Source organism: Coffea arabica, chromosome 1e (assembly GCF_036785885.1).
Source record: "Coffea arabica cultivar ET-39 chromosome 1e, Coffea Arabica ET-39 HiFi, whole genome shotgun sequence".
NCBI lineage: Eukaryota > Viridiplantae > Streptophyta > Magnoliopsida > Gentianales > Rubiaceae > Coffea > Coffea arabica.
The window spans coordinates 33,505,022-33,518,800 of NC_092311.1; the positions used below are offsets into that span (position 1 = coordinate 33,505,022).

General features: G+C 29.8%; 1 long non-coding RNA gene across 1 annotated transcript; it reads right to left on the reverse strand.

The window, feature by feature from the left end:
• Positions 1–4,177: 4,177 nt before the first annotated feature.
• On the reverse strand, positions 4,178–6,550 carry LOC113702101 (uncharacterized). Its single transcript, XR_011816692.1, has 2 exons — positions 6,159–6,550; positions 4,178–4,436 (listed from the first exon to the last, which is right to left on the reverse strand). It is a non-coding gene; the product is annotated as an uncharacterized lncRNA (long non-coding RNA).
• Between the last annotated feature and the right edge of the window lie 7,229 nt (positions 6,551–13,779).

Here is a 13,779-nt window from a genome sequence, read left to right on the forward strand (position 1 = left end):
TGGCTTATCACACTTTTAATGACCATTTGATGACCTGTTGGACTTATCTATCTAAATAGAATAATACTTAAAAGTTTGATAATAAGTTTTGCATTTAAAATAGTAAGTTAACATAATAAATTAGTAGGTTTGTGTTTCAAAAAGTAAATTGGAATATATATGAAGCTTACTTTTTTTAGAAAATAAATTACTGCTTTATATTCTAGACTTACTTTTTAGAGAGTAAGTTTAGTTCAAATAATAGTAAGTTTTTATAAATAAATGGTAAATTTTATTGATAACATAGTAAAGATGATTAATGATCAAAACTTACTAGTTTGTGGCACAAATTTACTATTTTACTTAAAATACTTATATCAAACTATTATTTGAAATAATGCTAAGATTTTTTTTATTAATGATTGAAACATAGTATTATAGTTAGTAAGTACTCGTAAAATATCAATATTAAAAATCTACTGTGTTTTATACATTTTAAATATACTATGAAAAATATTTTTACTTTTGACATAACCTTATAAACTACAGTATAACCTCTATAAATTAATATCCTTGTGACCTACAAATTCTATTAATTAAAAGAGGTATTAATTAATCAATAAATTTATAATTCATCAATTTATTGAGTGTACTTACAACTCAATCTAAGGAATATAAACCAATCCATATCTACTTAATTTGTAATTATAATTTAATTTTATTAATATCTTTGATTACATAGTAATTCATATCATTTTCCTATTATCAAGATGTCAAAAGGATTTAGGAATACTATATAATAGATGTCAAAAAGATAGATGTCCACTTGTATGTGGGATGCTCTCTAGTATATTCATTCAGATAATGCTTTACGCATTTGATCAATCATGGTTGATTTTGAATGAGATTCAGTTAGATTTAAGTTTTAAGGAAAAAAACAATATTTTGGGAAAATATAATATGTACTTTTAGTGAATTTTTAGTTTATGATATGAATGGGACCAAAGGTTTATATAAGGTTTTCAAAAAATTTTATTAGCTTATTATTTTATTCAATTTATTAGCTTGTTACCCTAAGTCGAGACTATAAAAATTATTATTTAATAGAAGTTATTAATTTATCAAGTATTATTTTATGGAGGTTTTACTATATGTAATAAAATTTTTTCATATTATAAAATTTGAATTATTTTTCAATTCTTGAAAACTTTAAAAGTTTGGAAAACAATAACAACAAATCTTCCTAGTTATATATACCGTAGCACTTATCTATATATCATACTTTCTATGATTTAATACCTATGAATACAATAAGATGATAAAGTTTTAATAAATTTATTATTTGGGACACAAGAATAAAAGTTAAACTTGTATTAATGTCACAAAATCATTGAAAATTATTGTAATTTTACCTAAATATTAAATTCTGTAACTTTCAAATATATTTTGTATTATTTATGTATGGATTTGTATCCATTTTTATCAAATTCATATTTTTTGTGTTGACTTTTAATCATATGTAATATAGGCACATTTTATATTTTGTATTTTATTTGTCCCAGATTTTAGTAACTATACTATTAATTTATTGTAGAAACTTAACATTATTCTTGTGAAGCTTACATAGCCAGAATTAGCGAGATTTATGGGAATAGCCTTAAGTTTTCATGGATAAATGATACGTAAACTGCTAAAAATTTCAATTTATAATAATCTTAAATTTTTATGGATGAATGGTATTAAACGGCCAAAATTGTTGTCTCACAGATGACTAAAACTTAATGCTTTATGGCATACATTTATTATATTAGCCTAATTGACCTAAAAGGTTAATTGTTAATTGACCATAATCATGTGTACATTAATTGTTGTTTTGAAATTTGCACGAATCTCATTATTCCCATTATTACTGGTAAAAGTACTCCTAATTAAAGCACAATAAAATCAAGTCTTTTTGCCATTTTGATGTAGTGGTTATATTTACTAGAAAATTATTAAACCATTCCTACAATATATAGTTTCCCCTAAAAGTAATAATATTTTGTAAATAAATCGAAATTATTTTATAAAAGATTTTTTGCTTTTTCACTTATATAATCAAAAGAATTTTGCACCTTTAAACAATAAATAGAAAAAATTGGCAATGGCATGAGTATAAAGGTGGAAAATGTAATACGTATCACATCATGAGTTTAGATATAATTTGTTTAAATAATCAGTAATTTATCCTTGGTCGATATACAGCGCATATTGATTTTAGGCAAATGAAAATATTATTTAGCATATGCCAATTATCCATTACCAAAATTTACAGTTTGAACACGATTAATTGAGCATATATTTCCTTTTATTAAGTAGCTATCATTTATTTTGTTAATTAGGCTAAATATATATATTTGGATAAAGCAATGCTAATGGAAATTCAATTATTGTTAATAATACTAATTTTACCTCAATTATTGTTAATAATACTCATCTTACCTTGGTTTGGACAATGAAGTGTCAATAACAACAATTGCTAAAATAGAGCATTTTTTAAAATTTTGAGAAAATTGAAAACTAAGTTCCAAAATATTTCACTTTTATTTCTTTAAAAAATCTCAACTTGTTAATTAAATTCAAAATAATTCTACTATAAAAAATATTCCTTCTCAAATTAACATCAATGAGTAGATGTGAGCTACAATATGATAAAATATCCCTCATACACATGTTATAGATATTTGAGAATTTTGGTAGAAAAATTTTGTTGTTAATATAAGATGATATTATAGTGTGCTAATTATTTTATGATTGTTTTGTATATAAAATGAATCTCATTTAAATTATACAATAGATTATATGTGTGCATTTGATTTTTTGTTCAGCAATGGATCTCATTTTTTTGAATATTCTCCTGGGAAAAAATTCAAGATCTTTTTTTTTTAATTATTTTTATACTAATTATTATTTGAGGTCATTAATGTCATTTATTAAACCGTTAGTGCTGACCGTTAATTAAGAGAAGAAACTGCAACAAAAAATAACATTAGGGGAAAAATGTAAATTCATTAGAAAAAATTAGTCAAGATAATTGTTAGAGTGAAATAGGAGGAAGATAATTGAGGAAAGTAATAAGCCCAGTATGCTTCATAATGTAAGGAAATAAGTGACTTTTTACTTAAAGCTGAAAATTTTTCTTTTATTTTTAGTAAGTTTAATTTACAGAAAAATAAATTTTGTCAAATAATAAGTAAATTTGATTACTCGAAACATAAATTTCTATTTGTGACTAAAAGTTATTGTTTATGAGATATAGTTATCAATTTTATTAAAAAACTTGCTAACACTAATATTAATCATTCTAATACAACATTAAAAAAGACACTAAAAATCCCAATGTGTCGTTAAAATTAATAGAAACCTATAACAATAGGTTGCTCCAATATCGTTACCATAACTATTAATTATAGCATCGCCTCTGACTTATAAACTAGCTATCCAACTGGTGGTGTGCTACAATTGAACTAGCATGATAATACCTATTTCTTCCGGTTGTAGTCAGAGTGAAGTTGGTACTGGCTTCTTCTTGAATCGACACAGGTTGCATGCTTTTTTACTTATTCTTTCGTATTTTTTTGTTCTCTTCCTTCTTCATTTACACTTCAATTTTTTATTGTTTCCACTGTTTCAACGTGTTCAATAGCTCCAAATCTTCATTAAAAAGAGGCATGGCTTCCTTGGCACATATAGGACATAGGATTCAAACAACTAAATCAGTAGAATTGTCATTTTCTTTACTCAAATAGTTACATGCAAAACTAATTAAACCTTGGTATATTCAAACTAATATACTTAAAAGCACACCAAAACAATTCCAAAAATTCACACAAACACATGCAAAATAAAACATTAAACACCACTTGTCACCTTATTCTACGAATGTCCCAATTTTCAGATCATCAACATGTCATTTGTTATTTCCTATGTTTTCAGACTCGGACCGGGACTCGACTCGGTCGAGATCAGGGGTCAGGGGTCAATGGGTTCGACCGGGGTCGATAGGGGGTCGACTCGGATGACGTCATATATACGTCATATATATATATATATATATATATATATATATATATATACACCTGCAAATCAAATTTACAAAATATAACCAATGAACCCAATCATCTAAATTTATATCCAATTCATCAAACAATTCACCAAATTCATCCAAACTCACAAAATTTATAAAATAGAAATCCCATACATGATTAATCCTTAACAAATAGCCATCCAAATAAGGTAACAAGTTCATGTTCAAATGCTTGATAAATATCAATCTAAATAAAACATGTTCCAAAGAACTATCTAAGCCATTCTTCATCTTCATCTTCGTCATCCTTATCTCCAATTTCATAACTTTCGAAGTCGATATCATCAAGATCATCCTCATCATCAAGTTGCACAATATTTGTCTTTCTTATCTAAAAATCATTTAAATACTCATAAATAAAAATATTCAAAAATAGACACAAATTAAAAAGAAACTTAAATAAAGTTAGCAAATTTAAACTTACGTGATTGAGAGGCTTCATTCTCGCTAGTTCTAGGAAATTCTTCTTCAATCACCACATATAATACTATAAATACTACTAACACATAGTGAAAAAGGTACATATAATACTAAAACAGTTATCAACGAAAGGAAAACTCTGGTCAGAAGAGGGATATCATGAAAGTAGGACCATCATTAATTGATGATAATGTAAAACAGAATACTTGGGATGAACAAAGTGGCCATGCATAAAGTCCTCGGCAGTAGAAGTGTAACAAAATTTTTCCTCTCTATGTGACTAAATCCCACATCCAAGATTGTTTTAAGGTATCAATTATCACTTGGACCCCCATGTGAAAGACGGAAAAAAAAAGTTTGTTGCCCAGATCCAGCTCAACGTATCACTATTACATAAATCTGTCCCCAATTCAAAAGTGGCAAGCACGAATAATGCAGTTTCTGGAACCCACATAACAAAAATCTGTGCGTGGACGTGATTTCTAGCATAACTGAACAAAGAAGTGCCTGTCAACATCTCAGAAAAGCTAAGCTCATAATGTTACCCTTGAGATCCCATCTTACTATGAAACTTCAACCAGAAGATTTCCAATTTGATTCATAGTGAAAAAAATACATATATTTACCTACCAAATCGAACATTTGAACCTCTAATCTCAAGTGCACAGACCCAATTGGAATTGCAAGAGTTTATAAAAAAACACTTTTAGTAAGACTCGTAGTTTTGCAACTGATGAATTTTCAGGGAGTAAACCTCTAACCATAGAAGAAAATGGAAAACTAGGGGGAGGCTACAATGTGCTATTGCAAACTGCCTTGCCCGAGGAATTCCGGGCTTATGATCCAGCTAAAGAAACTATCAGCTCTCAAGGTTTTCAAGACTACATTTCCATGTGGATTCGCTTTGGAGATCCTTCACGTATATTCAGGGTTGCCGGTGATAGTATACAAGTTCAGGCATTGGGGTTTCATGGAAGGTCCTTTTAAAGGAAATTCCCCAACTAGAGAAATGGTTGAATTTTTTGGGATGGGCATTTTTGAGGTACCTGTGCTAATACCATATATCCAACTTCCAGTTTTGCTCTCTTTTTTTCTTCATCCAACTAATACTATCCTAATAATTGGACTTGTTCTCAAATTATGGTCCTGGAACAATTGAATGAGAACTCCAAGGTTGTGAAGGTGCAGTTCTTCTACGACCCTGGACAACTACTTGAAGGCCTTCTGAAGGGAAAACCATCAGATGAATATAAGATTAAGGCACTTTCTACTTGCCCATTTTTGCTACAGCAGAGTAACTTAGACAAATGAGCATGAATCATTCCTGAAGTGCTTTTCTTTGAGTTTCAAGTCAGATCAGAGTAAAGTGCTTTTAAACTAAATATCATGAACGGCCAGAATACTGGGTAAATAATCAAACATTGAATTTAGTTCTCAAATAAGCATTAAATATTTAAATTAAGCTCAACAATTTTCACAAAATAACCACAATCAAGTAACGAAGTAATACATGCAGAGGATAAAAAGGTTAACAACAAACTTTTACACCAAAATAAAAGGAAATAGATTTATGAAAAGTGAAAAAGAAAAAAATGGAATCTGGGTCGGCAGTCGATGAACAAGGAGTACCCACCTCAAACCAGAAACTGTGTGTCTTTGCCTCAAGGCCCTCAACTGAACTAATTCACCAGCTGCCACTAAAGGTGGTCTCTCTTCCTCAACAAGCCGCACGAAATTTGCCCCTGAGTAGCGACTGCCGACTGAAGTAAAATGCATAAATTTCAGACGCTTTCCTTCACAGGCGCTTTCCAATTAACAGACACACATGTCCATTAATTGGAAAATCTCAATTGACAACGGTGAAGGCTTTTAGATTTAGGGTTATTGGATCTGAGAAGAAAGAAAGAAGACGACGGAAACAGAAGCAGAGGAGCTGACCCCAGCCAAGAGTTTTTTTAATTTCGTCGGTCAGTCAAAAATTTTGACTGAAAAAAAATGGCCGAAAAAGGTTTAAAAAAAAAAAAAAAAAAAGCCGGGGTTGATCAACTTATCCGGTTCACCGGTCAAACCCGGTTTATGACCGGGTTTGACCGAGTTTTTAATACCCGAGTTTCTTAACTAACTCGGACCGGATGCCTGGCCGGTTCCCGGTTCGACCGGCCGGTCCGGTCCGAGCCTGAAAACACAGGTTATTTCTTGTCCCTTGCCAAAACCTATCACGTCTGATGAGATAATTGACATTAAAATGTTTTTCAAACGATTTGCAAAAAATGTTTGTGAAGATCTTGACCACAAAGGAGAACAAACAAATTGACTTGAAATCTGCAAAAGATATGTGATTATCCTTCTTGAGAATAAGAATGAACCTGTACCAAGAAATCTAATTGCATTAAAAATATCTATTGCTATAATATCTCAACATCTTTATCAAGTTTAAACGTTGAAATTTGCAAAAGAAATATGATTAGCCTTCTTGGCTTTAAGAACATTTAGGGCACCAGCAATATCTTATGAATGGAAACCCTACCCAAGAAGGGTAACTTTGTTAAAAGCATCGATCCGTATCATACCCCGGCATCTTTATCAAGTTGAAACGTTTCCGGTTTAACTTCGTCCATTTGGAACAATTTTAAAAGAAAGATATTCATCACCTTTGTGATATTGGTAGTTATGTTATAGAGCAAATCTTAAAAATGTAAGATGTAGTTAGTCGACAAGAGTTTAAGAAAATAGTACACTCTTTATTGCTATCCTTAATCCAATTGTCTTGATTATCTTGAACATTTAGAAATCCATAACTTGCTTCTCTGATCTACCACTGAAGAATGGAAAATGTATGGGAGTTGTATCATCTATATTATACGATAAGATCCTTGTCTCTACCCTCTAATAAACCTCCTCACGGTATAAGCATTAAAACAAGGATTAATCTTTCCTACATTGACAGTGTATATACTGTCAGCGTTGGATAAATGACAATTATACAAAATTTGAATTTGAAATTTTTCACATATGTCATAAATCAAACGGTGATAATGCATACACTGTCAGTGTATATAAGATTTACTCTTAAAACAATTTACTTTAAAATTGAGCAAAGTTGCACATCATAAGCTTCTTTGATTTAAATTTTTTTTTTTCTTCGAGTTTCGTCACTTGCATTGAGCCAACTCTTATTTCATGCCCAAATCCTTTTTTCATTGGACCCAATACTCATTCCATCTAAATAATCGACGGAAATATAGTTGAAAGGTACTTAGGACTTTTGTTAATAGTAGGAGGAAAAGGAGAATGGCTCTACCACTTAAGACCCTTTGTAGAAAAATTCTGTTTGAATGATTAGACTATCAAAAATTTTTTCCTTATAGTTTAGGGTTAATTACGTTGACCTTCCTTGAGGTTTGACCAAACTACAAATCAGACCTCCAAGTTTGGACATATTACGGAAAGCTCCACCATTCTAAGAATTGTATAACACCTAGCCCCTTGCCGTCATTGATCTAACGTTGACTGCAAGAGTTTTACTGCTGTCAGCCAAAATTTTTAATGAAAGTCCCAAATTGCCCCAGATCCCCATTGATATCCTTTGCCTGCTCATCCCTATCCGCCAACACTTCTAATTGGCCATGGATAAAACAACAGAAAACTTTGAGAAGAAAAAATTAAATTTAGCCCATCAAACACCCAAACCTCCCAAGATAAAAAATTTCCTCTTCCTCATGCTATTTGCTCAATATCTTCTATTGATTATCATATTTGTTCTTCCATCTCCTCTTCCTTCAATTCTCACAAAAAAAATGTCATCCAAATTGACAAAGTGATCATTAAAAAAGAAAGTATATCAAGCAAAAAAAAAAAAAAAGATCTGCTCTTCCTCATCCTCATGCCATCTGCTCAATGTCTTCTATTGATTATCATATTTGTTCTTCCATCTCCTCTTCCTTGAATTCTCACAAAAAAAAATGCCATCCAAATTAACAAAGTGACCATTAAAAAAGAAAGTATATCAAGCAAAAAAAAAAATAGATCTAGTAGTTGTAGCATATGAAAACAAAGGCAATGGTAGGGAATGTGGCTTAAGAACAAGTATTCTGATGCATTTTTTTTGTTTCTTTTTTCTTTGCTTTGTTTTTTTGTGCTGCTGCAAACCGAAGCGGCGATGTTGAGGATAAGTTTTAAAGGAGTGCTCCATCTTCTAGACTTCCTTTTTTTTTTGTTTCCTTACCCAATCGCTTGTTAATTGGTGGATGATTTTAGGAAGTAATGCTTAAAAAAACAACTCTTTTATTTAATTTGGAAATAGTATTAAATCAAGTGTTTTAGGTAGGCAAAATAAAATCTTTTGCAAAAAGGGTATTTTTGCCATTTCATTTTTTGTGTTTGTGGGAATTAGATGCTGTTACTAACAAGGGGAAACTGTAATATGACTAAACCTGGGGGTTTGAAATGTAATTTGGTTAAACCTCAGGGGAGGTAAATGTAATTAACCCTATAGTTTATTCATCTTCTTAGCTAAACTTAGTATAAGATATGTAGAGAAACAACAAAAGTTTTTCAATGAAAATTAATATTTTGTGTCTTTAAATGCCTACTTACCATCGTTTGTACTTCTTTGTTACATCTAGTATAGTTCATACACTTACTATGAAGTTTATTTTCTGGATAAAGGTATTAGATTCATGCATAGTTATTTACGCTGGCCTTATAATTTATAAGGAACCTGGTAAAAGTTCCAAGTAGATGGTCACCCGTTCAACCAATGTGTAAGTGATTGAACTATATTACTTATCTCAAAATATCTAAAATTTATAAATAAAGTGCTTTTTAGATACGTGCCATTATATTTAGCAAAATAGATTATTACTATATAAGCATTAATTGAAAACTTAATTTCATTTTATCATGCTTTTATGAACATAGATCATGTAGCCAAAGGTAAAATAAAATTATTTTGTTTAATAGAGCAACATGCTTATAAGAAAATAGCATTACTTGTTTTGTTATTTTACTTTTGTCTAAAAATAAAATAGTTCTTTAAATACTCAACTATTATATCATGATGATAACAATTATAGTTTGAAATAGCATGATGAATCGATAACAATTATAGTGTGAAAGTTAAGGTGATTTATTGTCTTTATTTATTGTACAATAAGAAAGGAAACAAATATATTTAATGGGATATTTGGCCAATAAGTGAAGACTTGGCAAAGTCTCTAATGTATTTTGGTACAAAAATAAAAAATTCCTAGATCATCTGAAACTCGATCATAGTCAGCTTGAACCGATGGGTTAAACAGATTTGACAGGGTATACACTTGAGTAGAAATCCAGCAAGAATTAGGGGTCAGTTATGGGTTGAATGGTATAACTGTCAAATTAGCCAGGCCGCTTTTTTTTTTTTTTTTTTGGATTAATTGCAAAATACACCATTAAATTATTATTGATTTATAACTTGCACAACAAACTATGAATTGTAGTATTTTACTATCTTCATTTATAAACTTCTTTGCACACTAAACAATTATTGTGAATTTGGTGGGCTGAACATAAGTGAAAAGACATCAACAACCATGCAAAATATATGTTCTCAAATTTAATTTTAACCTTCTAGCACCACAACCACCACTACTCTTGCAAAGAGCTGAAGACCATCACAGTAATATCATTACCACAAAAACATTTTAAAAATTGGCATAAAAGTATTAGTCTTCTCGTCTTCTCCATTAGTTTAACATTCTTCCACAATCTGCCTCTTTACTTTTGTAAAATGATGAGCATGTTTAGTCTCTTGTTTAACAATCCAAAACTAGTTTCCACCACAATGTCAACTTTAGGTCCCTTATTACCAACCATAGACTACAACTCGCCCACACCGAGGTCATAATGAGCAAACACTATATCAAACTAGAATACCAAATTAACCAACCAATATAAACCCTACAAAATTGGAACCAAAACTAAAAATACGAATACAAATCCTATTATAATTCATCTTGAGTGGATTTAATCAAGATGGTAGATTAGCATTGTCTTAGAGGTTAGGGTAGAAAGAAGAAGGTGATTCAAAGTTTAAATAAAATTAGGGTTAATTACAGTTCACCCTCCTCGAACTTAACCCTTTACAACACTTTGCTCCCCTGAACTTTAAATATATATACTTTGCCCCCTTCATTGACTAGTTAAAAATTAATGATGAATTCTCCATTCAAAATTTTAAGAAGATAACATTAATGCCCTTACATAATAGTTCTAGAAAAATGCTATACTTTTAATTGAAATATGAAACATCTTACTAGTAAAATCACATAGTTACATGATTTAAAAAATTTTAAAAATAAAAGATGGTGTAATACAAAAGAATTTAAAAATTGTATCATGAAGAAAAAAAGAATTAAAAAAATCCTAAAACATTTGCACAAGATTTCCATCCCTTATCTTTCTTCCTTTAAATGTAAACAAATTGGTTTTGATAATTTTCATTTATCTTGCAGCTTTTCCGAGATTTTCATGAGTCAATCAGATGCTATTTGGTAATTTTATACCACATTCATATCTTACTTTGTATTTTGTTTGAATACTATATTTTTTAAAAACTGAAAATTTTCTAAATACATTTTTCAATAGATTTTTATTTTTAATCATGTTTTTATCTCATATAAAACACATTAAAAGTGCTACAATAAAAAATATAAGCAAATAATTTTCATTCCAAATGCACTAATTAGTTTTATTTCATTAAAAATAAATATTGCTATCGGTATTGAGATAAATACATTGAGTAGCTTAGACTTCCTTTCTGTGAATTATCTAATTCATTTTAGTGCTAAAAGATTGAAATGTATAGTGTAATTGTGTTTAGATGCATTTAGCAACTATTAAAGAAATCAGTAATTATTATAGTACAATTATTATGTGTGCTTGAAAATTAGTTAGGGATATTTTGATAATAAAAAATATAAATTCATTTTAGCCTTGTAAAAAAGTTGACTGTAAGGGGTAAAGTGCATATATTTGGAATTTAGGGGGCAAAGTGTTACAAGGGCCCAAGTTCAGAGGGACAAAGTGTAATTAACCCATAAAATTATGACTGATTGTGGGATTACCAAGAATGAAGCGTGGAGAATTTCAGGGTTTGTTTATATCTAAACTCAGGAGAGTTTGAAAAGGCTCATGACTAGTTTGTGAGTTAAGCAAGAATTAGGGAGAGGAAAATTTTGGTGTGTGCTTGAGAATAAAAAATCAGTGAAAAAGAAGGAATTGGAGAGAAGTGGACTCTTATGGAGAGACATTGGGCGGAGAGAGAGAGAGAGAGAGAGAGAGAGAGAGAGAGAGAGAGAGAGAGAGAGAGAGAGAGAGACTTTAGATATTTCGATTACTTATACTGGGGCAAGATTGTCATCAAAATCTTTTCTTGATTAATTTTTAATTGAAAATTAAAAATCAATATATGAAGGTATTGTATTGCTACAATTCATAGTTTAATGGGTAAGTTACAATCCAAAAATAGTTTGAGGGTGTATTTTGCATTTAACCCTTTTTTTTCAGGAGTAATTCATGAAAAACGGTAGTGTACATGAAAAGAAAATGAAAAAAAAGGATGAATGAAAAATAAATTACGAAAAAGAAGGGTAGAATTTCTAGCATAAATGAAAATTTTGCTTCTAAAGTTCCTTGACAAACAAATTGGCCATAAGAACTGAAAAATCCAAACAGAATACTGGTAAAAACAAATGGAGAATGCATTGCAAGATTTTTTAAATTAATTAAATTTAATCATCAATTTCTATTATTTCTGGAATAAATATTGTGGGATAGGAAGAACCGAAAAAGACAAAGGAATACAAGACATATACAAAAAGGACCTCACTTCTCATTTTTCAACATCAGAGCTGGATATGTCCCATTCTTTCTTGGACGTATTCCCCTCGACCTCAAGCTTCCCATGGAAGACCCAAACTTTCTCAACTCACCACATAAAAAAAAATTAAAATTAAAATTAAAATTCTCAGATCATCTCTCATCTCTCTCTGAAGAACTATACCAAGTACCAACTATCCTAATTAATTAATAATTGGTAAATGCTCCAAAGCCAACAGAATCTGATAATTAATTAGGCACATCAAAACCCCACAAAACACACACACACACACCCACGCACCATGATATTGATGTTTCTTTCCTTATTTGTTTATGTCTCTTTCTGCTCCTGTTACTCACCGCAAAGGAAAGGAATAAATAAACAAAAATGCAGATAAATAATGCAAAAGTCAGATACACAGAGTCAGTCACGGCCAAAAGTTGGTGAAAAGCAAAGACATGAACAATTATATTCCTCCACTAGTCATTCTCCTAATCCTCCAAACCACTTACACCCCATAATAAAAACGACTAAATGTTATATATATGGACAACATATATAGTATTACCATTGGATTTATTGTCCATATATAATATTACCATTGGATTTATAATACATATATAAAAATTAGAGTTTAAATTCAAAATTTATATAGTTGTCATTCATTTGAAACTTACAATATATGCATTGTTAATGTAGAAAATATCAATCCATAAAAAACCACCCAACCATTTTTCAATTGCATCCGTCTTGCTCGTTTGGGTAAGCTTTTTTTGCTTAAAATTCTATAATTTCATTTTTGCACCAATTTTTTTAAAATTTTTTTTACAACTTTTTAAACTTACATTATATCATATTATAAAAAGTATTACAGTAACTGAATAAAAATAAATTTTCAAACAATCATTCAAACACACTGGTTACATGAACAAAGTGTCTAGTTTACTCAAAGTATAATTTCAACAAGTCCATTTGAATAATAATTATTTATTTGAAATTTCATTATTATTATTTGCACATATTTTTTAACTAACTTTTTTATTTTTGGGTTTTTCTAAACGAATTTCCTGAGCGCACTCGTTAACACACATACTATTTGCCTAATCTACTATATATAATATATATATATACATACTAACAATTATTATCATCTCTTGTTTTTATATATTTTCCCTATTTAATCTTGTCTACCCTCTTTCGTATTTATTTACTTTCCCTAAACAAACCGTTTATTTTTATTACCTTTTAATATTTTTTATCTCAAACGCATCATACAATACAGTGAATGATACCGGAAAAGAAAATGAGAAAATTTCAACCAACACTTAATCGAAACAAATCCGTTAGCTTAGTATCCAATAGTAATATTTTAGTATCCGACTATGTGTAGACG